We start from the raw sequence: 25,312 nt of genomic DNA on the forward strand, positions 1-25,312 counted from the left end.
GTAGTAGAGTGAAGGGGAATAGCTTCTACCCACTTCGTAAAGTAATCTGTTGCAGTTATAATGAAGGTGTGTCCTTGAGATGAAGGAGGAGAGATTTTACCTATGAGATCCAAACCCCATGCGGAGAAAGGCCAAGAGGCTACTTGAGAATGAAGTTCTTGAGCAGGAGCATGAATCAGATTATTGTGTTGATGACATTGATGACATTTCTTAACAAATGAAAAAGAATCCTTCTGCATAGTTTGCCAATAATATCCCATACGAAGCAATCTTTGCACCAAGGATTTGCCTCCAAAATGCCCCCCACAGGCACCTGAATGTGCCTCTTCAAGAGCAACGGGGATTTTCAATTTATTAAGACAGGGAAGGAGAATACCGTCATAACCCCTTCGGTAAAGGATATTAGTGTAGCGTCGTAAATTGTACGCACTTGCTAGGGTGGTACAATTTCACACCTAGTTTAGCACCCGCCTTGGCGCATTTTGCATTTTGCATTGCATTTCCCCTTTAGCACTTAATTAATTAAATTAATTAGGTCTAAGGTCCTATTTTATCATCTCCCATATCATAAAGTTGGGCCCTTTCATTAAAGTGTGCCCCTTTCATTTTATTCTTCCAATACATCATTTAATCAAAAACCCTAATTAGGTCCTATTTTGAACTTGGGGGCTTGATTTCGGGGGTCAAAACATCTCGAAATCACCCGTAACTTCGGGATTCTCTCTAAAATCATCATATCTGACGACCCTGAAAATTTGGTGAAAAGTTGTCGGGACCATGGCGCCCATGCAACATGGTCCCGGACATTTTTCCCGAAATTTTGGGAGCACGATCCAATCATAAAATAAAGCTTAACCCCAAGAAATTGGCGGGACATTCAATCTCTAGGTCGGCCAAAATACGAATTTACAACCTAGGGTTTCATACATAAAAAGCTCTCTTTCCTCATTGGAAAAGATGGGATTTTTGGCTTTCAAGGACCTTCTATGCAGCGAAAGAGCAGATCTTTGAAGACTTCAACAACATTCAACAACATTCTATCAAGCATCTATCAAATTCATTCATTCATCCATTTAGGGCTTGGAAGACATTGAAGAACAATAGGAGATTACCGACTGAAGATTGGCTTGTACTCCTCCCTTGAGGGTTGGGTATGATTTCATATTGTTTTCATGTCCTTACATAAGCTTTGATATATCATTTATTCATGCTTTAGATCACATTGCATCTTGATTTAGAGCATTTACATTATCATTTACAAGCAATTAGGGTTTACTTTCTAGGTTGCTCTAGTTTGCTTTCTTGCATTTTGGACCTTGCACACACACTAGGTCTGCACACACAATACATTTTACAAAACAACTTGGCTATTCGTGGAGGTGGAAATCACCGAAGCGGGGGTTTGACTAAGGCAAAACCCTATATAGCCGCCCCTTCCCCTTTTCAGATATTATTGCAGGTTTCGGGACTCGGACGACGCCGCAGGTTGCAGATCTGGGAGAAGCAGACTGAGACCGACCTTCCCACCAAATTTCAGAGAAAAAGACCAGGACAGGGGCGTGGGGCACCCTGGTTCTGCTAGGACAGGGGCGCTGGGCACCCTGGTCCCTTCTAGGCGCCCTGGTCCCTTCTGGGCGCCCTGGTCCCTGGGACAGGGGCGTTGGGCGCCCTGGTCCGACAGCATTTTCAGCATTTTTGACAGCTTTTTCCAAAGTGCAAAAACAACAGTTTCCGGAGCAGTTTTAGGGGCAGAATCAGGACAGTGGCGCCCGCGCCCCTGTCCCGAACATTTTCAGTCAGATTTTAACTCCGGGTACGCATTTTCATTCTTATTTCATCCTTGTATTTACAGCTTTCCATTGTTTAAGTTCAATTTTGCAATCTTGTTATTAGTTCATACTTGCACTTTGGGGTTAGGGATTGAACTTGCATCATTTGATCTTCCAATTTCAACAAAGGAATAGAAATCCTAATAGATATCCCATGGCTCTCTCTTTCACAAAAAGAAGTAGCCAATTGTGCGATATCTCTAGGCTCTTTCGTATTCCGTAATGTGTGTCAAAAGGTAGGATTAGGGCATGTTAACCTAGTCTCGCTTTTTCCCCTACACAATTAGAAAGAATGATATATCTAGCAGACAGCTTGCGGATTCTAGCCCTAGTGTTCCTATTGGCGGAATCAGGAAAGGTACCATCGGTCAAATGTCTTACGATATGCGAGTACCATTCATCTGAGTCTATAAAGTCACATAATGTTACCAAGCTAGAATCGTCTACAATAGCTGGAGAAATAAGGTTATGAATAACAAATTTAAGATCAACCACAGGGTCCTCTAAAGATACAAGAGAAGCCACACATGCCATTGCGTCCGCATGTCGATTATCTTTTCGAGGAACCGGTTCCATGGTATAAGAATCGAAGTTTTGTAATAAAGAGATAGCAAGATCTTTATATTGTGATAATTTGTCTTGTTTTGCTTGATACAGTCCTGTTACTTGTCTTATAATTAATTGAGAATCTCCATAAATATGTATGTGCTTTATATTTAGAGCTAAGGTTGCTTTTATTCCCGCTATAAGAGCCTCATACTCAGCAATGTTATTGGTACATAGGAAATTTAGACGATAGGATAAGGGAATGGATTTCCTTGTAGGAGAAATCAGAACAACACCTGCCCCCGATCCGGTACGACACTTAGAGCCATCAAAGTACAACTCCCAAGTTTCATCTTTTTCTGTACAAAGAATGAAATCATTGGGAAAAGACTCAGGATTAGGGAAGGAGAAAGGTGAAGGGGCCTCAACTAAGTGGTCGGTCAATGCTTGCCCTTTAATTGCTTTTTGTGAAACAAATTTAAGGTCAAATTCAGTTAACATCATAACCCACTTAGCTAGGCGTCCTGATAAATCAGTTTTAGAGAAAAGATGCTTCAAAGGATCAAACTTTACCATGATGTGGACTTCTGAATTTAAAAGATAATGTCTCAATTTCTGAGTCGCAAACACCAAGGCCAAGCATTGTCTTTCTATCGCAGAATATCGGGTCTCATAATCAAGTAAGGTGCGACTTATGTAATAAACCGAACATTCCTTACCATCTTTATCATGTTGTGCCAACAATGCTGCAAGAGCATGAGAAGAAGCAGCTGCATATAGAAGGAAGGGTTTAGAAGGTTCGGCCGGTTGAAGAATAGGAGGACTAGCCAAATACACTTTTAAATCCTCAAATGCTTGCTGACAATCTTCGTTCCATTGAAAAGTGATATTCTTTTTGAGAAGTTGAGTAAAAGGAAAGGTACGGTCCGTAAGCTGAGATACGAACCTATGAATAGCTTGAATCTTTCCTTGTAAGCTTTTAAGTTGAGACACATTTCTAGGAGGTGGCATGTTGACAATAGCATCGATCTTCTTAGTGTCCACCTCAATCCCACGATGCGAAACTATGAATCCTAATAGTTTTCCACTATCCACACCAAAAACACATTTTCGGGGATTCAAGCGCATGTGATATTTACGAATTCTTTCAAAGATTTGACGAAGGATTTTAATATGATCTATGCGAAGAATGGATTTGGCCAAAATATCATCAACATAATCTTCTAAAATCTTATGCATATAATCATGAAAGATAAGGGTCATCGCTCGTTGATAAGTTGCACCGGCATTTTTAAGTCCAAAAGGCATCATTATCCAACAAAACATACCCCAAGGAGTGGTGAAAGCGGTTTTGAATTGATCTTGAGGGTTAATGAAAATTTGATTGTATCCTGAAAAACCATCCATGAAGGATAACAAGGCATGTCCTGCCGTAGAATCAACTATCATGTCAATGTTTGGAAGAGGGAAATCATCTTTTAAAGAAGCCTTATTTAAATATCAAAAATCGGTACACATTCTTATTTTATTATCTGGTTTAGCCATAGCGACAATATTTGAAATCCATGGGGAATAATCAATAGGGCGGATAAATCCAGCCTCCAATAATTTTTCAATCTCAGCCTTTACAAGCAAGGCTACCTTAGGATTCATTTCTCGAATCTTTTGTTTCACGGGCTTAGCATCGGGAACTAAGACAATATTATGAGTGACAATCTTAGGATCTATACCAGGCATGTTAGAATATGTCCAAGCAAAGATCTCAGGGAATTCACGCAATAAATCCAGACATTTTCCAATTTTAATAACTTTTTCTTCATTGCAAGGATCCATCTTAACATCAATGGTGTCACTTATAAGAAGATTACTTTGTTGAGGAGTATCCTTTAACTGAGGGAATTCTTTCACAATCTCATCATTATCAATCTCTTTTCCAAAATAGGCTTCAGTGTTCAAACAATAAGGGAGTCCCCTATTGTGATGATAACGAGGAAGAGTATCATAGGCTCCCAAGAACTCAACTAAAGCATCATCGGTAGGGAACACATCTAAAGCATAGGCACATGAAGGATCCCCATCAGTATACTCGGGGTGTTGCATTGATAGAGATGTAGAAATAGCATTCACACTAATGCATGGTCTTTTAGAAGCTTTAGTGCGTTTGCAGGGATTATAGCCAAGTCCAAAGGCATAATTGTGAAAATTATTCTCTAGAGGAACCTTTATCCCTTGTTCGTGAGCACCACAACCATTTCCATGATACCCATGCTTAGCAAAAATGTGAAAACCACGACCATAACGATCAGCCATTTCAGAAAGGGAAGGTGGTTTTTCATAAGACAAAGAATCAAACTCTTCAGAATTAGAGATGTGAGGAGAAGAAGTTTGAGAAGTGGCCACAAAGTTATTACTCATAGGCTCAAGTAAGATTGACTGATTTTTAGCTTCTTCCTTCTTTTCAATTTTAAGCTCTCTAGAAGGAACCTTATATTCACCTACAAAGGTGGGATTGAAATCCAGAGATCCCCAATTGTCTTCTGCGAGAATCTTCTCAGGATCAAGGGCCTTCTCATGTGTAGATTTAAGTCGAGAAGGATCTTCTTCAGGAGCTTTAGACTCATCCAAAGAATTTTGATCATCAGAGAGTGAGGGTTCATCCGTAGGTATCTTGTTTAAAGACTCATCACTAGAAGAGGAAGGCTTAGAAAAACTCCCTTTGGAAGTAGATGTTTGCAAACAAGCTTGGAAATTAGTATCGCCTATCAAGGTATATGTCTTATTGTTATAAATGAATTTAACTTGTCTATGCAATGTAGAGGGGATAGCTTGCATACTGTGAATCCAAGGTCTCCCTAATAGCAAGTTGTATGTTAGATTTCCCAACATAACATGGATAGGAGTAGGCAAAGTAATAGGCCCCACTGTGACGGGTAAGGTGATAGTACCTAGTGAAGACTTAGCCACATTATCAAAGCCTTGAATAGGATGAGAGTCAGGCTCAATAAGGGATGTATCCACATTCATCTTATGCAACAGATTAATGCTACACACATTAAGGCCAGAGCCATTATCTACTAATGTTCTTCTTATAGTAGTGTCATTTATGATAACCACAATCATCAAGGGCTCATATTGATGTTGAATTTCACTAGTAGGCAACTCGTCTTGAGTAAACATAATATGAGCCTTAGGATTCATCACAGAGTTAACCAAAGACACTATATTACTAGATGTATTCGGTGGAGGAACATTCAAATCTTTCAAAGCATCCTGTAACATTCCGTGATGAGAAGAAGAAGTTTGAATCAAATCCCAAAGGGATATCTTAGCAAGGGTAGCCTTAAGTTGTTCTATGAGATCATACTCCTTACTAAGCATTTGTGAAATACGCGGAGCTTGCGGAAGAATTGGTTGAGGATTAGGAAGAGAAATCGGAATAACAGGAGGAGGATTAGGCTACCTATTATTTTTGGTATGATAAGTATGGGCAACCGCATGATAACTCTCTCTAGTTATTTGCTTGGCATAACTATAAGGACTCATAGGTTTTCTTCCTTGGACGGTGATGATAGGTTTACTCGGAGTAAGAAAGGAATCATGACCATACCCTCCTTGGACAGTAAGGAGAGGCTTATTATGCTCTTTTAGGTTTATCATGTTAACTAATTTGGAAGTTGTGTTCTTGTTTAAAGGTTTCGATAAAGCCACAAAATCATCAAGAGCATCATCAAACAAAGCATGATCATATCCATTAAAAGGTTTATCTTTTGATTCAAAAGGAGACATCTCCTCATAGAGGGGATTATTGAAAACAACCATGTTACTAGATTTAGTGGAAGAGTTGATAGGAATGTATCCTTGAGAGAAATCATTCGACTTATCTTTCTCATCACAACAAAATGGCATAGTAACAAGGTTTATGAGTTTTTGGTAAAATGAAGGTTTGGCATCTTTAGGGTTCAAAAACTCATCTAAAGCTTCATCTAACTCATCTTGGCTATACTCATAATCGGCATAATTGCATACATCATCATAAATATGAACATCTTGCAAATAAAAATCTGACATTTTGAAATAAAGGTTGCATAAAATTTAAACACACAATGCAAAGAAACACACTCTTTTTTTTTTTTTTCTTTTTATGAAAATGAAAATGAAACACCCTAAACCTAGATCTAGATCTAGCAAATGCAATGTAAGAGGAAGCAATAATAAGATTCACGTAGGGTTCACCAAAATGTGTAGGAGAAAAAGTGACACTAAGCAAGCATGCCCTAATCTCACTTTCAACCACACACTTGTGGAATATGAAAGAGCCTAGAGGTATCACACAATTGGCTACATCTTTTTGGTGAAAGAGAGAGCCACGGGCTACCTATTAGGATTTCTATTCCTTTGTTGTAATTGAAACGTAAAATTATGCAAGTTCAATTCTTAACCCCAAAATGCAAGTATGGACTAATAATAAGATTGCAGAATTGAACTTAAACAATGGAAAGCTGAAAACACAAGGACAAAATAAGAATGCAGATGCATACCCGGAGTCAAAATCTGATTGAAAATGTTCGGGACGGGGGCGCGGGCGCCACTGTCCTGAATCTGCACCTGAAACTACACCTGAAACTGCTGTCTGCAACTCTGGAAAATTGTCGGAAATGCTGTCTATCAGGAGGACCAGGGCGCCCAGCGCCTCTTTCCCAGGGACCAGGGAGCCCAGCGCCCTTGTCCTGGCAGGACCAGGGCACCCCATGCCCCTATCCAGGTCTTTTGCTCTGCAATTTGGTGTGGAGTGCTGTCTCGACCTGCTTTTCCCGGATCTGTAACCTGCGGTGTCGTCCGAGTTCCGAAACCTGCACTTATATCTGAAAAGGGTGTGGGCGGCTATATAGGGTTTTGCCTTAGTCAAACCCCCACTTCGGTGATTTCCACCTCCACGAATAGCCAATTTGTACTGTAAAATGTATCGTGTGTGCAGACCTTGTGTGTGTGCAAGATCCTAAAATGCAAGCAAGCAAACTAGAGCAACCTAGAAAGTAAACCCTAATTGCTTGTAAATGATAATGTAAATGCTCTAAATAAAGATGCAAAGTGATCTAAAGCATGAATAAAGGATATATTGAAGCTTATGCAAAGACATGAAAACAACATGAAATCATACCCAACCCCCAAGGGAGGGGTACAAGCCAATCCTCAGTCGGTAATCTCTTATTGTTCTTCAATGTCTTCCAAGCCCTAAATGAATGAATGAAATTGATAAATGCTTGATAGAGGGATGTTGAATGTTGTTGAAGTTTTCAAAGATTTGCTCTTTCGCTGCATATGAGGTTCCTGAAAACAAAATTCGGATCCGGCTCCCCTCAAATGAAGAAAGAGATCTCTTATGTATGAAACCCTAGGTCGTAATTTCATCTTTTGGCCGACCTAGAGATTGAATATCCCGCCAATTTCTTGGGGTTAAGCTTTATTTTATGATTGGATCGCGCTCCTAAAATTTCGGGAAAAATGTCTGGGACCATGTGCACTCCGGGCGCCACGGTCCCGACAACTTTTCACCAAATTTCCAGGGCCGTTGGATATGATGATTTTAGAGAGAATCCCGAAGTTATAGGTGATTTCGAGATGTTTTGACCCCGAAATCAAGCCCCCAAGTTTGAAATAGGACTTAATTAGGGTTTTTGATTAAATGATGCATTGGAGGAATAAAATGAAAGGGGCACACTTTAATGAAAGGGCCCAACTTTATGATGTGGAAGATGATGAAATAGAACCTTAGACCTAATTAATTTTATTAATTAAGTGCTAAAGGGGAAATGCAATGCAAATGCAAAATGCGCCAAGGTGGGTGCTAAACTAGGTGTAAAATTGTACTGCTTTTAGCAAGTGCGTACAATTTATGATGCTACAGTAGTAGATCACTCTTTCTTTTCTTGTTGAATCCTCTTGTGCTAATAAAGCTCCTAAATATACCTTTGTGGCTGATATGTAGAGAAGTAGAGGTTTGCTGCTATTGGTGGCACCAATATAGGTGGATTCATTAAGTACTTTAATTGGTGGAATGATTATGTACATATATCCTCCCATATGAAAGGAACATTCATTTGGAGTAGGTAAGTGAAAGGGAAGAACTTGTTGGCTAGTTCAGTGATGAATCTTCTGATGGATTGGAGCCATCCCTGTAGTGATCTTAGCTGACTGATATTTCTAGGAGGTGGCATCTCCATGATTTCTTGTACTTTTGTGGGATCCACCTTGATGCCCTTTTCTGATACTATGTATCCCAATAATTTGTTGGATGTTACACCAAAGACACACTTTTTTGGGTTTAGTCTCACATTGAATTTTTCTAGCCTCTGAAAGGTATTGTCAAAAATCTCTAGATGTCTTTCCCTTGTAAATTTATTGGCTAATAGGTCATCTACATAGTCTTCCATGAATGTGTGCATAATAACATGAAAGGATGTGGTCATTTCTCATTGATAGGTCACTCCTGCATTCTTTAAGCTAAAAGACATGACATTCCAGCAGTAGGTACCCCATGGACATGTATATGTTGTTTTATCTTGGTCTTTTGGTGCTATCTTTATTTGATTATAGCCTGAGAAGTAGTCCATAAATGATAACCTGACATGTCTTGCTGTTAAATCTACAATTTTGTCGATGTTGGGCAAAGGAAAATCATCCTTAGGGAATGCCTTGTTTAGATCTTTGAAGTTGGTGCATATCTTGATACTTTTTTCAAGTTTTGAAATAGGTACAATGTTATAGATCCACTCTCCATAGTCGATTGGTAGAATAAAACCAACATCTAGTAGTTTCTTTAGTTCTGCTTTGACTATCAGTGCCACATGCAGATTCATTTTTTGGAGCTTCTATTTGACAGGATTAGCTCTTGGAGCTATGGATAAATGGTGCATGATTAAATTTGGATATACTCCTGACATATTTTCATACGACCAGACAAAATTGATTTTATTTTCTTCGAAAAACCTTGTGAAACTTGGTTTCTCTTGATCTATTAAGGATGCATCTAGATGTAAAGTCTTTTCTACCTCTGTTGTGCTGATATTTATTGATTGTGTTGGCTCAATCAATATGGGTGATCTCTCTTGGTAGTGCTTAGGAAGAGTGTTAAGTCTTTCATCCGTTAGCGCCTCAAAGAGGTTTTCATCGTTGGATGTGTTCTTTCTTTTTACTTTTTTGTGATCTAATACTGCCATTAGATGGTTTTCACCATAACATCCTTTTTGTGTTTTATTTGTTTTGTGATTGAAAGACTTGGCACTCCCTTGGTTGAAGATATCATTATGGGTTTCGCTGGTGGTGCATGTTTCAGGGTTGACTGAACAGAGGTAATGGAGAATAGTGTCATCATCTGGGAAGATAGGTATAATGAAAGGTTCAGTTTGTTCCTAGTTTATGAGTTCAGGATATACGAGGGGTAAGGAATCCTTAGGTGGGTTAAGGTTTGATGTTTTAAGAGTCATAATGGAAACATTTTCAAGGTTGTTAATAAGATCAAGGCCTATGAATGTACTCTCCTCGAGATTGCCTGTTCCATATCAAATCTTCTCATTCTCACTAGCATCATAGATATGTTGTGATCCAAATTCAAATGACCAAGATCCTAAGCCCTATCCTTCATAGAGTATTGGTGTATAGGTATGAAGCACATCTATATCAATGTCAAAAGCTTCCTTAGAATAAGAATCACATTCCCACTCATTTGAGTCTGTTTCAGACTTGACTTGCATCTTATGGATTTACTCATAGAGATTTTAAGTAGCTTCCTCTTTTTTGATAGAAAGTTCTTCTTGTTGTCACTCATATTCCTCCTCTTGTGTCTTTTAGTTGTACCATTGTGTTTTTTAGTTGTTGTCATCATGCAAATTCTTTTTATTGAGGTTGTTACTGATTTGTGTGTTGCTTGTGGACTGGAATATCCTGACCAAATCCTATTCCTTATTTGTCTTTAGCAATTTGAGTAGGAATATGTATGGGTTGTAGAACACCTTCTTTTATTTTTCCAATAGGACCTTTTCCTATGTACCCCATTCTTTGCATGATTTTGAATCCATTGCCATATTGTTCTATTGGGATTGTGACACTTAACATTTCTGCTCTTGTGTCCTCTTCATCCTTGTATAACTAGTTCCAGACATCCATGTCTTCTATTTCATCTTCTAGTGTTCTTGCTTGAATAAACATACCATCAATGAGTTTGATGGGTTGTGAAGGTTTTTGCTTGGATGTTGATGGTTGTCCATGAGACCTTGGTGAAATTGGCAATTTTGATAGACATAAGGATGGTTCAAAAGATTATTCTCCCATTCCTTTGTCCTTTAAATTTATATTTTTCTCAAAATCTATGGATAGAGATTTGAGTTTGTCTTTACTGTTGGATGATGTGGAAGTGAGAGCTTCCCTGTTGTGTGGTACAAGAACATTCTGAGTTGCTTTGAGATTGTTGCAGTACTGAAAAGGATTAGTGTCTACTGAGATAGAAATTTCCTATCCATTGTATGGGAATTTTAGGCACTGGTGGTATGTAGATGGTATTGCCTACATTTCATGGATCCAAGGATGACCCAAGAGTATGTTGTAAGACAATTCTATGTCCAAGACTTGGCAGAGAGTGTCCCTTTGAACTGGTCCTACTTGAATGGGTAGTACCACTAATCCTTTTGATGATCTTTCTTCATCATCATATGATTTTATGGTTATCTTTTTCTTTGGATCAATAGATTTTTCTGAGAAGCCCAATGCACAGACAAGTTTTAAAGTACAGATATTTAGGCTGGCTCCTCCATCTATTAGTGTTTTACCTGATGTTTATAGACCAAAACTTCAATATGGAGCGGAGTATTATGCAGATGACTCAAAGAGATATCATCATGGTCATAAAATGATAGATTATGAGGCATGGTTAAATGCCCCACCATGTATTAGATTTGATCAATATCCAAGTTGTTTGGAACTGTAGTGTCTACAAAAGTTCTCTCTAGAATATCTTTGTGCAGTAGTGAGATTTTGAGAAGCTCTAGTATTGATATTTGGACCAGTGTTTTCTATAATTGATCTACCAAGCAACATTGATATTTTGAAGGAGTGGACGCTTTAGAAGTGTTTCCTTTCAATACATACTTGGATTGGGCCTGTGTAGTCACATTTATTGGGACTTGCTCTTGCTTGTCCTTGATCTTAATGACATTGACTTGATTGTCACATACTAATATGTGATTGATGAAGTTGTTGTACATATGATTTATACAAGCCCCCTTGTTGTTTGAGAATGATGATGCTCCTTTGTCATAATTGGGAAGGGGATTCTTGAATGCTACATGATCATCATGTTGGGATCTGAGAACACTGAGAGTGGGGGGGGGTGAATCAGTGTTCTGTTGGATTCAACAATAATTAACTTTCTAAACCATGCATGTATGTACCGGTAAACAAGTAAGCATATGACAAGAAGAAAATAAACCATCCACATAAATGAACACCATAACATAGAGAATTTATACATGGAAAACCTCAATGAGGAAAAGCCACGGTGGGATATGTGACCCACAATATCAGTTCACTGGCCATATGAAAAGATATTACATAAACAGGGGCTTGCACTTGCAGTAAATCATACTTATCATCACTAAAGAGCCTCACTAACTACAATCTTTCTGCCAAAGTAAATTACTGAAAATGAACTCAAGAATGCATCTACTATGCCAGATAGAGTTCCGGTTCTGGTTCTGCTTTGTACCGATTCATAGTCTTGAACTATTACCGGTATTACTTCTTCTCCAAGAGTGCTTTCCTAGCTATCTATAGATCATTGCATGATACAATGTTCACATACAAAAATGATCTCCATACATATATTTCACATCTCACAGTTCTACTATATGTCTATCTTTATACCATCTCTTCATATATTTTAAATTGACCTAGCAGACTGACTTATATACCTATTACATATGATATTCCTTATGTCAGCTTACAATGCATTTAGAAAGAATATTCAATGTCAACCTCGACAATAATTATAAAATGATTTACTAAAATAAATCTTTCTTGATGTTGGCTTCCTTGAAGTACTGATCCCGATGCCGGTGCCGATGTAGCCCTGAATGCTTCCAATGCCGATATCTCCCAATATATGCCTCCTAGCGCCGGTTTGTAACTACCATCAATTCTCATTGCCTTCTATCTAATCTTTTTGCCATCAATGACAAAAAAATGAATCCAATGAGTATCAATTGCCAACAATCTCCCCCTTTGGCATTGATGGCAACACTCATGTGAAAAATGGATTCTCTGCTGGTGTTCTCCTCCTGAGAAACACACTTCAACTGATAACATATTCCCTGATATTTTTCACATATGTACATACTCCCCATTTGACATTAATGCCAAAGACTGGTGAAGGAATAAAAAATGAAAGAATACAGCTAGAGTCATTCGAGCTTAGTCATCTTCAGAATTTCTGGGTATGCCTTTTGCAACAACTAAAGATATGTGTCCCAACCTGATTTGAAAGTGTCTGATACCGATGCAAGTCCACTGAGTAAGTGGGAAAGTGATTCCTTCTCCTGGATATCGACCAGTGTGGGTTTGGCTAGCATGTCCATGCATTCTCTTTTGTGAACACCCAAAGAGTCAAGTCTTGAACTCACCAGTCCTCTTAAATTTCTTGCTCTCCTCAGTATTTTATCTTTTTCTTTCTCAAAAGAAAAAACTTGGTTCTCCAAGGAAAAAATTTGTCCATCAATAGATTTAGTTAGTGTAGTTATCCCATCAAAAGAATTAGCAATAGTAGCCATTTTGTCATATAATTCTTTCAATCTGTCATTTAAATTGGCTGTTAGACTTCCTATATTACAACATACTCAGTAAATATTGGTGCATTGTTTCAAAAAACCTCAATAGAGATAAGTTTTTCCTCTCTCTTCTTCTTCCCAGTTACTATAAGCTGATCAAAAGCTACTCTTTTTGCAACAGAGAAACTATCCAAAGCCTGTTGGTCTGCAATCTGTCTCAAGGATTGATAGTTGTTTGATATGTGTTATGTTAAAGCTTTGAGCTTACTGGAAGAGCTTGCTCCATCCTCTATCTGACAGTCAGGGATTATTCTGTGCAATACAAAGACCGATTTGTCAATTAACCCTTTGTCTATTGCTCCTTCCTTTAACAATTTCTGAGTGGCCATCATCATTAGTTCTGTTGGACTTAACTTAGAAATTGATTTCTTCTCAACCTGAGAAGTGTCAATTGCCAGGACTCTTGCCGGTGAATCTATTTTGCCTGCCGGTATGGACTCAAAATTTAACCTTGTCCATCTCAACCTCTTTTACATCGGTGGCTTCACCACTTGGTGTAGTGTCTATTACTGCCAGTGGAGTATTATCCACAGTGCTTCCAGTGTCCTGCACACTCTCTTGCTCAAAATTGGTTTGTGCTGGTATAAATTGTACACTCTCTATGATTGCCGATTGTGGATGTGTGCCTTTAGTTGCAACTGGTTGTGATTGAGTCAAAATTGGAGTAGAAATTCCTAAATACCCTTTCCTTTTGATTTTTCAGGAATTATAGGGGATGTTGCCTTTGCAAATTCTTCTTGAGATGTGAGAAAGTCAAGGTTTTTCTGAATTTTTTTGGTCTACTCCTTACTTGTCTCATTTACCACCTCATTCAGTCTACCCATCATAAGACTTATTTGCCGATTTTTACTACTAAAAATTGTCCTATTAGTAGTGTCTATACATCTCTTCATCTCTTCATTATTTATAGTGCCACATTGTTCCAAAAGTGCAACTTCCTTGATTTCCTTATCCCTCTTGATAGCATCAAGTCTCCTAGCTTCAAGTTTATTGTATAGAGATAAAGGTATCTCTTTCAAAGTTTCAACTAATGCCTTCTTATATATATCTATATACAATAAAATAGCTTCCTCTAACTCATTTTGCCCACTCTCTTCAAAAACTTCATAATATTTTGATAAATTATTTAATATCCCATCTTTTGTCACTTCATCAATAATTTCAGCACAAGTCATTGTTGTCTTACTAGATCCGGTATCTTCACCCTTTTGCTTTTTGCTTGTTTTTGCCAGTGTGACTGGTTTCCTCTTCTGCATAGGCTTCCTTACAAGTGGTGGAGGTGCAATAGGCTGAGATGCCTTTCTGACAAGTCTCCTCCTTGGTTTTGCCTTTTGTTTCTCTATAGGTGTTTTTACCACATCCTTACTTTGCACCCTTTTGAAAGCCAGAGGCTCATTATCCTCAGGGTCAGAGTCAGAAGTGATTGGGGAAAATAACTTGTGGCTTCTTCACTTCTTCAGTAGCAGCCTCTTCCTATTTGACTGCCTATTTAGATTTGGAACCTAGCTAAGTATCTATCTTGTAAATCACATTCTACACATATGCAGACATTTTATCAATTTACTTCTCTCTCCTTTTTTTATTGAAACCTGTTTTCACTTCAAGATCCTTTTCTCCTACTATACCGAAGTGCTCTGTCTTATAATATAATAGGGCATTTAACAACATCTTTGCATAAAGCTCAAAAATACTATCATCTACCTCATATCCAAGCTCAGTGATCTAGATTTGCCTGGGATAAACTGCTTCCATGAGTGTTTCATCAGTTTTCACCATAAAACATATGTCAGTGGAGTACTTCTCCATAATATTCTTAGAGATTCATTCCCTTTGCCTCATGCTCTCCTGAAATGTCTTGAAGTAACCCCAGAGCTTCTCATCTCTGCCGGTAGCAAGACCAGTGATAGCCATTTTGATTTGCATACCTACCGGTATGTCATGAGCCCATTGCTTCTTTCCTAAACCAGGTAGCTCATTCAGGAAATAAAGCATTAAATAGACAATTAAGTTTCCATATTTGAATGTGCCTTTCTTGGTTCCTTTGATCTTTTTAAGGTTTAACATTAACTCACTCCTCATCCATTCACATAAGTCATATTTCACATTATTTATTAACATTTGATATGTAACATGAATGCATGAACTTGCAACAGAATTCAATCATTTTGATTGAGTTACCTTATATCCTATGATCATGCTTGCAAATTTTATGTCTGAGTCGATTATTGTGCTTGTCCTCATTGATCTGTTATCCAGTGTGGAACTAGTGAGTTTTTGAACCTCTGTGTTGGAAATTTTCTTACCAAGTTCTTGGCCAACCCTAGGTAAGTTGGCGACAACTTGAATATCTTCCTTTGTGATCATGTAGGGTCTATCTAACCAAATGAATTCGTTATGAACCCTGCTCAGGATGTATCTGATAACTTCATCCTTGAATTCCAGTAAGTACAGAATACCGGTTAACCCTAGATCCTCAATTGCCTAAAATTCTAGTTTGATCTTTTCAGTGTCTCCTAGTATCACTGATTGATACATTCCTTTTATGTCTTCAGTGCCCAGATCCTCAAGAGTGTAGTGGATGTATGCCCTCACATATTCAACATACATTACTCCTTTAGGAACCCTAGAAAATGCTCATGCAGAGTCTTCCTTATTTGCAATTTTGGGAACCTCCTTAAAGACTAGCCTTAACCTATCCTTAATTTTGATGATTGTCAGATTCACAATAAAAGTAGGAGCGGAAGATCCAGATGCCATGTCAGAAAATACCTGAGTGAATGCCAGTGGATGATTTGAGTGCTTTAGATAACTTTTTCAAAATCCTTTCTCAATGCCTTGCTCACTCTTAGTTCGCCTTTACTTTGCTTTGATTGCTTGAATGCTTCGTGAGTGAAAATGAATTCACTTAGCTTCTTTTATCAATGAATAAAACCCTAATTTTTTGTCATTAATGTTTCACCAACAACACTACGGATGCTGGTTTCATAGTTAAGTGTTGGGGTAACCTTCATCGATGATAAACACAGTTGTCTAGATCTCTTTCTAGATCTCCTTAGATCTCTTCCAGGGTAATATGCAAAATTTAGCAGTGAATTTACCAACCCCTAAGGCATTTTCCTTAGTTACTAGTGGAATCTCCTACCAATGGAGGAATACTCTATTCTATCGGTGGATTTGCCGGTATAGATCTATCTCCACTTTGTTCTTCAGATTTTCTGACCCATCTCTTGGTATGATCTTGTTATATTTCATCTACCTTCTGCTTCCCTTTCTCATTGTCTTTATCATTATTATCCGGTTGAGTCTTGCTTCTGCAATACTTAGCAATATGACTTATTTTGTTGCATGCATAGCATGTAACATTGTTCTTCTAAATTGCTTTGACATATCCAATATTATTATTATTTCTTGACCTATAATAATTAGCAAAATGTCCAAAATTTTCACATGACATTTAACATTCATTCTGCAGTCTTATGATTTATGACCATATTTCTTGCAGTTTGTGCATTGACTGGGAACAAAATTGTAGTTTTGATTTACCTTACTTCTACATAGTTTAGCCATATGCCCAAATTTATTGCAAACAAAGCATCTACCATTGAATTTATAAGCATTATATTGCCTTACCAGTTTCCTTTGTTCTGATGAGTTCTTCATACTGGTTGTCTGATCTTCATTAGCAGTACCAAAGCTTTCACCTTGTACAAATCCAAGTCCTCTAGAATCATCAATATGTCTTTGTCTTTTTAGTAAGTCATCCAATTGTGTAGCAATGATCCTAAACTTTTCTTTATATTCACTTGAAGTAGTCAGATCATCTCTCAGAGTAGTTATTTGCCTTTCAAGTTCTTGTTCATTGTTTCGAGAGTGTGCCGAATCAATTATCAACAGATTATTCTCATGAGTCAATCTTCCACATTCATCAAATTTGTTCTTCAGAGATAAAACAAGACTATCTTCCTTCTTCTTTCTATCTGCAATATCTTTTGATAACCTCATGGTTAGATCTTGCATTTCATTCTTCATTAGCATATTTGCTTGACTTAGTTTCTGACATTGTTCCTTAAGAGAATTCTTCTCCTCATCATCTGGTTATTGCAAAAGTTATTTTATTTTTCCTTGAGTAGATGACAACCTTTCTTGTAGGATAAGAATGAATTCATTTGCAGAATTCAATTCTTCTTGCAATTTCGAGTTCTTCATCCTTTCAACATCATAATCCTCAAGAGCCATCTCAAGTTGTTTCTCCATAGCCATATTCAAAGATTCTAGTTTCAGGATCTTCTTCAAGCTATTAAACTTCTTCTGAGGTACCAAGCTTTCATACCAACTATTGGGATCTGAGAACACTGAGAGGGGGGGGGTGAATCAATGTTCTACTAGAATCAACAATATTTAACTTTCTAAACCATGCATGTATGTACCGGTAAAAAAATAATAATATAACAAGAAGAAAATAAATTATCCATATAAATGAACACCATAACACATAGAATTTATACGTGGAAAACCTCAATGAGGAAAAACCACAGTGGGATTTGTGACCCACAATATCAATTCACTGGCCATATGAAAAGATATTACATAAATAGGGGCCTAAACTTGTAGGACGGCATACTGCTCATCACTAAAGAGCCTCACTGACTACAAGCTTTCTGCCAAAGTAAATTACTGAAAATGAACTCAGGAATGCATCTGCTATGGCAGATAGAGTTCCGGTTCTGGTTCTACTTTGTACTGGCTCACAGTATTGAACTATTACCAGTATTAATTCTCCTCCAAGAGTGCTTTCCTAGCTATCTATAGATCATTGCATGATACAATGTTCGCATACAAAAATGATCTCCATACATATATTTCGCATCTCACAGTTCTTCTATATGTCTATCTTTATACCATCTCTTCATATATTTTAAATTGACCTGGCAGATTGACTTATATACCTATTACATATGATATGCCTTATGTCGGCTTACAATGCATTTACAAAGAATATTCAATTTTGGCCTTGACAATAATTACAAAATGATTTACTAAAATATATATTTCTTGATGTCGGCTTCCTTGAAAAACTAATCCCGGTGCTGATGTAGCCCTGAATGCTTCCAATGCCGGTATCTCCCAATATATGCCTCCTAGTTCCGGTTTGTAACTTCCATAAAGTCTTATTGCCTTCTATCTGATCTTGTTGCCATCAATGACAACAAAATGAATCCAATGAGTGTCAATTGCCAACACATCATTGGTTTTATGTCCATCTACTGTTATGTCACCTTTGTCTAATAGATCTTGAACCAAGTTCTTCAATCTTAAGCAATCATTTGTTTGATGAAATTTTCTTTGATGATACTCACAATGATGCTTATCATTCCACCATGGTGGTTTGAATTGTGGTTCAAAATCTCTCATGTTTGGCAATGTGATAAGTTTGTTTGTCAAAATTTCTTTGAATGCTGATTCAAGTGATTACCCCAAAGGTGTGAATTTCCTTCGATACTGTATAGGAGCTGGTTTTGTGTTAATGTTTCCTTGATTGTTAGTTGGTGTAGTACCTGACAAGTTTAAAACTAGTTGTTTTAGTTTTACAATATGGGCATCGACCACAGTGTCATTGGCGATATTCTTATTTCTCATCCAGAATTTGGGTTTATCAGCATTGTTGTTGGTGTTATTGTTATTGTTGTTGTAGTTGTTTGAAAGATTGGTACCTTCCTTAGAGAATTTAAAGATTCCCCTTTTAATCAAGGTTTCTTCTATTTGATACCATTATCAATCAATTTATGGAAGCTAGGTGGAGATTGTAATTGGATTCGATAACTCATTTCGCTACTAAGATTGTCCATAAAGATATCCATCCTTTCCTTTTTAGGTACTGTACGGGGGTACCTGGAAATCTATTATCTCCATCTTTGTAGGAATGTCATGAATGACTCATTGTTTTTCTATTTGGTATTGCAAAGATTGAGCATGGTTATCTCATGTTGAATATTGTAAGAGTATTGTGACATAAATCTGTTTACTAGCTCATCAAATGATCTTAGGGGTGGTGTGAGTTTTGAGAGCCATTCCATAGTTTGTCCACCTAGACTTCTTGGAAATAATCTTATCATATAGGTGTCATTATGTGAAAATTCCAAACTCATGGTGCAAAATTCCCTTACATGATCTTGGGGGTCAGTTGTGTCATTATACTTGTCATATTTGGGAATTTTGCAATTGGGTGGAAATGGTATCATGTTCAAGCTTCTATCGAAAGGATAGTGGCAAATATTCTCTGAGGAATATCTTTTTGTTGTTTCTTGTTGCATGTCTTGCATATGTTGTTGAAGAGCTTGGATTTGTTGTGTTAATGCACCCAAAGGCTCATTATCATTGTTTCTTGGTTCCTCATCATTGTCATTGGTATTATAGTTGTGTCCTCTTGGCTCTTCTCTTGTTTCATGATTTTGTTGTGTTAACTGGTCCATACCAAAATCCACCAGATTCTTAACGCCTTTGCTTGCTAACATTAGAAAGTATTTTTCCTTGTCAGATTCTATAAGTTTTTGCATGAGTTTCTAGAAACCAGGGTTTTCTTGGGCCTCTTGAATTAGGTCCTCAGTTATTTCATCTTCACTAGCATCGAAGAAGGGGTTTGTTCTTCCAGATCCCATGATCAGTTTTGATTGTATTTCTTGTTCTCTATGCTTTTGAGCTCGAGTTACAATTGGTATGTAAATTATCTACATGAAATGTGTTTCAATAAGTGATTGCATCTTCAGGTAGATAAGCCAAATTTATCTTTCCTCCTTTGCTGAGATGTTGTGATAGTGCCGACCTTTGTGTGAAGGAACGTGTTTTCAAGGATTCCTCGTGAAACTCCGTTCCTTGACCGTGTAGATAGTTACAAAAATGGTGTAGGAATGTCAGATGTTTCAGAAAAAATTTACTGTTTATGTAGAGAAACTTCCTTTTCTCCAAGATATTCTTTTGACTAGTCTCCTTTCTTTTTAAGGAATTCTTTTGATGAAGATTCTTCTTCTTTAAGTGTTGAGGGGTGGTCATACGAGTGATCAAGGTTTGAGTTTTGAAAAGATTGATTTGTGAACAAAAATACCTTGCATTGACACCCAAGCTTACTAATTCAAATAGAGGGTTTGGTATTCCCCTATTGCTATGACTAAGTGCATCAAATGATGTGATGAAGTTCCCTGATGAAGGATGATTTATCCCAATATTGGAAACAAGATTGATTTGACTAACTTGGATAACTAGATAAGTACTTGATGTTGATATTGGTTGAAATTGTGAAACTTAGATCACTAGTCGATAGCGTCTGAATTTGTTTGAAGAAAGCCTATCTATGACAGTTGAATCTAAGAGAAGACCTAAAAGGGTATTTGAAGATGATTTCAATTTTTTGAAAAAATTGAAAACTAGCTCTCTGTCTGAGACAAAATTTTGATTATGGGCTAAAATACGCAGAGTATGTGCTAAAGAAGGAGTCAAATGTGCTACTCCAATCTTCGTATGTGCTAATCTGTCCAATGTAAGAATTATAGTTCTGTGCTTATGTGCTGACTAGTGTTTTAAAACTTTTCATTTTGTTTTCACTTTACACGCTATTGTATATGTTGAATGTGCTAATGTTTTCTTCTTAAGTGCTAACTAATGAGTAGTATGTGTATACGGGAAAAGCGGGTCGATAGAACTTAAAATGTGAAAAATGAAGCCTAAGGAGCCTTGCTCACACAACCACAGGACTTCTTGGTGCAAGCTATGGAGTCATGAAGTATGACTCAACTTCCCAAGGTTGGTTCCATGGTTCTCTATCTCACAAGGTCCCTCAAACCAATGTCTTTGCTCTCAGATCACTGAGCAAAGTGGTTTAGGGATGACAAATGGAAGAATGCGGGATGCTTTGGTTGATTTTAAGATGAAATTCATCCTAAGCTATGCATGATCCTATAAGTGCAATAAACTAGATTATAAGATGACAAGATTAGTAGCAAGACTATCCTAGCATGATATACTAGTTTATTATTAAGCTAAATGATAAAGAAAATACTCTAAACATGCATATTTAGATTAATTCCTATTGAAAAGAGAGTAAATGATGAGCACAAATGATATATTAAAGCTTGGATGGATTTTAGTATAAGTATGATGCTAAAGACTTTGATCCTTAAAATGGAGGAATGAGAGCTCTATTTATAGCAAAAATAGGACAATGGATGGCTAGGATTGAAAGAGGTAATCAAGGGTTGAGTTTGAAAGTTGGGAATCCATGTTTGCAATTTGCACCAATGAAATGGTGACAAATGTCAACATAAGACTGGGTTGAGAAGAGAAGTAGGAAGCATTAAATGCTTGAGAAGACCTCATGGTTACCCTAGGGGTTAAGGGTTAAGGTTAAGTTAGGATTACCCATTGGATAAAGCTTTTACCCAAAGGATAAACTCTTGTGCAAAGGATTAAGGATAACTATGGTCAAAGCAATAAATGCTTGATGAGACCCTTGGGTTACATGGAGGTTGAGTTTAGGGAAATTCTTTAATCATGCTAGAGGGTTGAGTTAGCCATTAATGGTTTGGGAGACTTTCAAAGTTAAGTGGTTGAAACCTTTAAGGGTTTTCAAAGACTTTGAGGGTTTGAGAAGTGACTTCCCCTTGCTTAGGGATGTGAAAATTTTTAGAAGATGGGTTAGGTTAATTTATAAGTGATTAGAAGAGTCTAGAAGGGGTTAGGAATAGGGTTTAGGAAGCAAGTGGGAGATGTAGGATTTTGCAAGTGGATGAAGGGATAATAGGATTTAATTGAATAAAATGAATTTAATTCAATTTGGTTGCAATTCAAGAAATTAAATAAATTAGATTTATTTAATTATGATAAACTATTTAATTAAATTTGAATTTAATTAAAAGGTGGATAGGGGATTTAATTGAATAAAATGATTTATCCTATTAAATGGTAAAAGAGGTCTAGTGAATTTAATTAAATAAATGGAGTAATTTACTTAATTAAATAGAGGAATGTGAGTAATTGAATTAAATTGGATTTAAATAAATAGAGAAATGGACATAAGATATTCATTTAGGAATATGGTCATTTTTATACATCTACATTTTGCCCCTCTTTGAAGTGACGTGTGTGCACATGTTAATTCAAAGAAAATGATGTGTCGCCGAAAATTTTATTATGATCAGTGTTGTTTTTTTTTAGATTTTAATGTCGTGCCTCAGATTTGATGTGCGATGCCCTAGATTTGATAAACGATATTTGATAATACCCCCTCGGGAGACGAATCAAAAATTTGGAAAATTGGATGTGATTTGATAATTGTGTTTGCATTGTAAAATGTTAGCTATGTGGAATGCTAGTAATTGATTCATCTCCCGATATGGATGTGTGCGAGGGTATGAGGAAGACCACGAGCGAATTACATGCTGAATCTCCTAACCCTAATTTTATTTTACCCTATAACAGGGGAAAAGTGCATTGTTTTATCTCTTTTGTGCTTGTTGACTTTGGAGAGAAAGACTTTTGGAGAGAAGACAAAATGCCTATCTCGTATTCTACACATCGATTTGAGCATGTTCGGAGGTATTGGAGGCCTGCCATGTATGGACCACCGGTAAGTCAACCTTTTTGACCCCTTTTTGATTCTTTATTTTGTCATTTTTGGTACTTTTTTGGAATCTTTCACGCGGGTTTCATGTTTTAGCACATCTAGGTCATCGGTCAGCGCATAAGGTTGTAGATTTTAGGTTGCATCCGAAAATGTAGGGTAGCGCATAGGTTTGCTAAGTTAGCGATTAGGTTTGTTAGGTTAGTGCATAAATGTACATTAGCGCATTAAGGACACAGGGTAGCGCGGAAAGTGAAATAGGTAGCACATCAGGTAAACCTAGTGCATTGGGTAGACAGGGAGTCACATGGGTAGGGATAAGTAGCGCGTAGGTTAGACCTAGCGCGTAGGGTTAGATAGGTAGTGCAACCGCAGGATAGGTTAGCACATGGGATAGGTTTAGCACTTAGGGTAGCTTAGATGGCGCATTTGAAGAAATAGGTAGCGCATAGAGTTAATCTAGTGCGTGGGGTAGATAGGATAGCACGGGGAGAAAATAGGTTAGCACATTGAGTCAATCTAGCACATAGCCAAATTTAGTTAGCGCATGCGGTCAGTTTTGTGAGAAAAAATGATTTTGTGAGTGAGGAAAATTGATAGAATAAGGTCAGTTTTGTTGGGATAGGTGTAAAATGTTTCGTTTCTATGTTTCTGTCATGGTTTTGATATTTTGTCCAATATAAGTGCTGATATAACTTGGTTTGATTTGCGATTTTTCAAGTTATTCATAGATATCAATGTGGATTTGGTATAAACTTGATTTGATTTGCATTGTTTCAAGTTAATATATGTGGAGCTTGATTTGTGTTACAAGCTGATATGATTGTGGAACTTGAGTTGTTTTACAAGTTGATATGGGTTGGAAACTTGAGTTGTGTTACAAGTTGATGTGATGTGGGGACTTGAGTTGTGTTACAAGTTTGATATGGTTTTTGAAAACTTGAGTTGTGTTACAAGCTGATATGGTTTTTGATATGGTGTGATTCTGATTTTGATATCTATGTTTTGATGAGGAAACTGATATTGGACTTGTTTTGCTATTTGAAAGGAGCAATTGGGAGTGGTTCAGTCACACGAGCGGTTCCTGAGACCATGGGCATTGATACCACGGTTGGCATAGGCTGATCTAGACATTATTGAGAGATGTGGTCTATCTTCCCTATTGGATATGCCTCAGTTTACTGTGAATTAGGGTTTACTTATAGCGCTTGCAGAGAGGTGGCACAGTGATATGAACACCTTCCATTTTGCCATAGGGGAGATGATAATGACCCCATAGGATTGTTACCGGATCCTGCACATACCTATAGTAGGGGCACTACTACCTTATGAGCAGTCAGAGGAGGGCGGGATAGAGGCACTTCGTCAGATTTTTCACGATGATACAGTGTGCAGATATGAGATTCAGTGGTAGGAGTTTCTAGATTTGGACTATGCCCCTCTTCCATCGGTACTGGCAGGTTTTGTGGGTGGTTTTCTATATCCCGACCGCAAGTCAAAGGGACTATCTGTGGGATGGGGACTGGTGTTGGAGGAGATGGTTACATAGGGCTGCAGGTTTGCATGGGGATTGGCTATGCTAGCCCATTTGTACAGGGACTTGCATGAGGTAGTATACTTGGGTTACGACAGTTTTTCAAATTGCGTTACACTTCTACAGGTATGGTACTGGGAGCACATTCTTGCAGCCAGGCCACTGGTGGATAGAGATAGGCCTGTTGGCCGCGCCTATGCATATGGATACAGGGGGTTAGTTGTCCAGCGGAAGCTGGAGCATTGGAGGAGGGTATTGGATGATATTGATATGGTCATATGGTGACCATACATAGGTTGTGAGGTTTGGGCTGAGGATGGGTTGGAGATGCCATATGTCTTCATGACTCAATTTTTGATAGGGAGGACCTCTTTTGTGATTGAGAGATTTTTGGTTATGAGAGTTTTGCGGCATTTTGGTCGGTAGCAGGGGATACCAAAGGGGACCTGTTTGTATGTGCATCGGAGGCAGGACATACCAGATTAGGGTCCAACTATTGACAGTGCGGTGGTCGTAGAGGAGTTTGTGCAGCTAGCGGGTTAGATGTGGGACTATACCTCAAAGATTTTGCATGCTGGGATGACGGATGAGTTTGCTAGATTGTTTGCAGCTCGTGCCGTGGTGAGGATATCGGATCCAATGGAGATGTGGCCCACTTTTGATGATGGTGAGGATGAGGGAGGGGGAGATGGGGATGAGGGAGGAGGTGGAGGAGGTCAGGGTAGGAGAGGAGACCGAGGTAGAGATAGGGGTGATAGAGGAGTGGAGAGAGCAGTTCGACAAGCTATGATGGATAGAGGTAGAGGAGGTTTGGCTATTGGAGCAGGGGGTGAGGGGATGGTAGGAGAGGTGAGACGACCAGCCCAAAGGAGGAGGACTGATGTGCTATCTCCACCAGCACCAAGGATAGGTAGAGGGA

This window comes from Cryptomeria japonica, chromosome 1 (genome assembly GCF_030272615.1).
Source record: "Cryptomeria japonica chromosome 1, Sugi_1.0, whole genome shotgun sequence".
In the NCBI taxonomy this organism is placed as follows: Eukaryota; Viridiplantae; Streptophyta; class Pinopsida; order Cupressales; family Cupressaceae; genus Cryptomeria; species Cryptomeria japonica.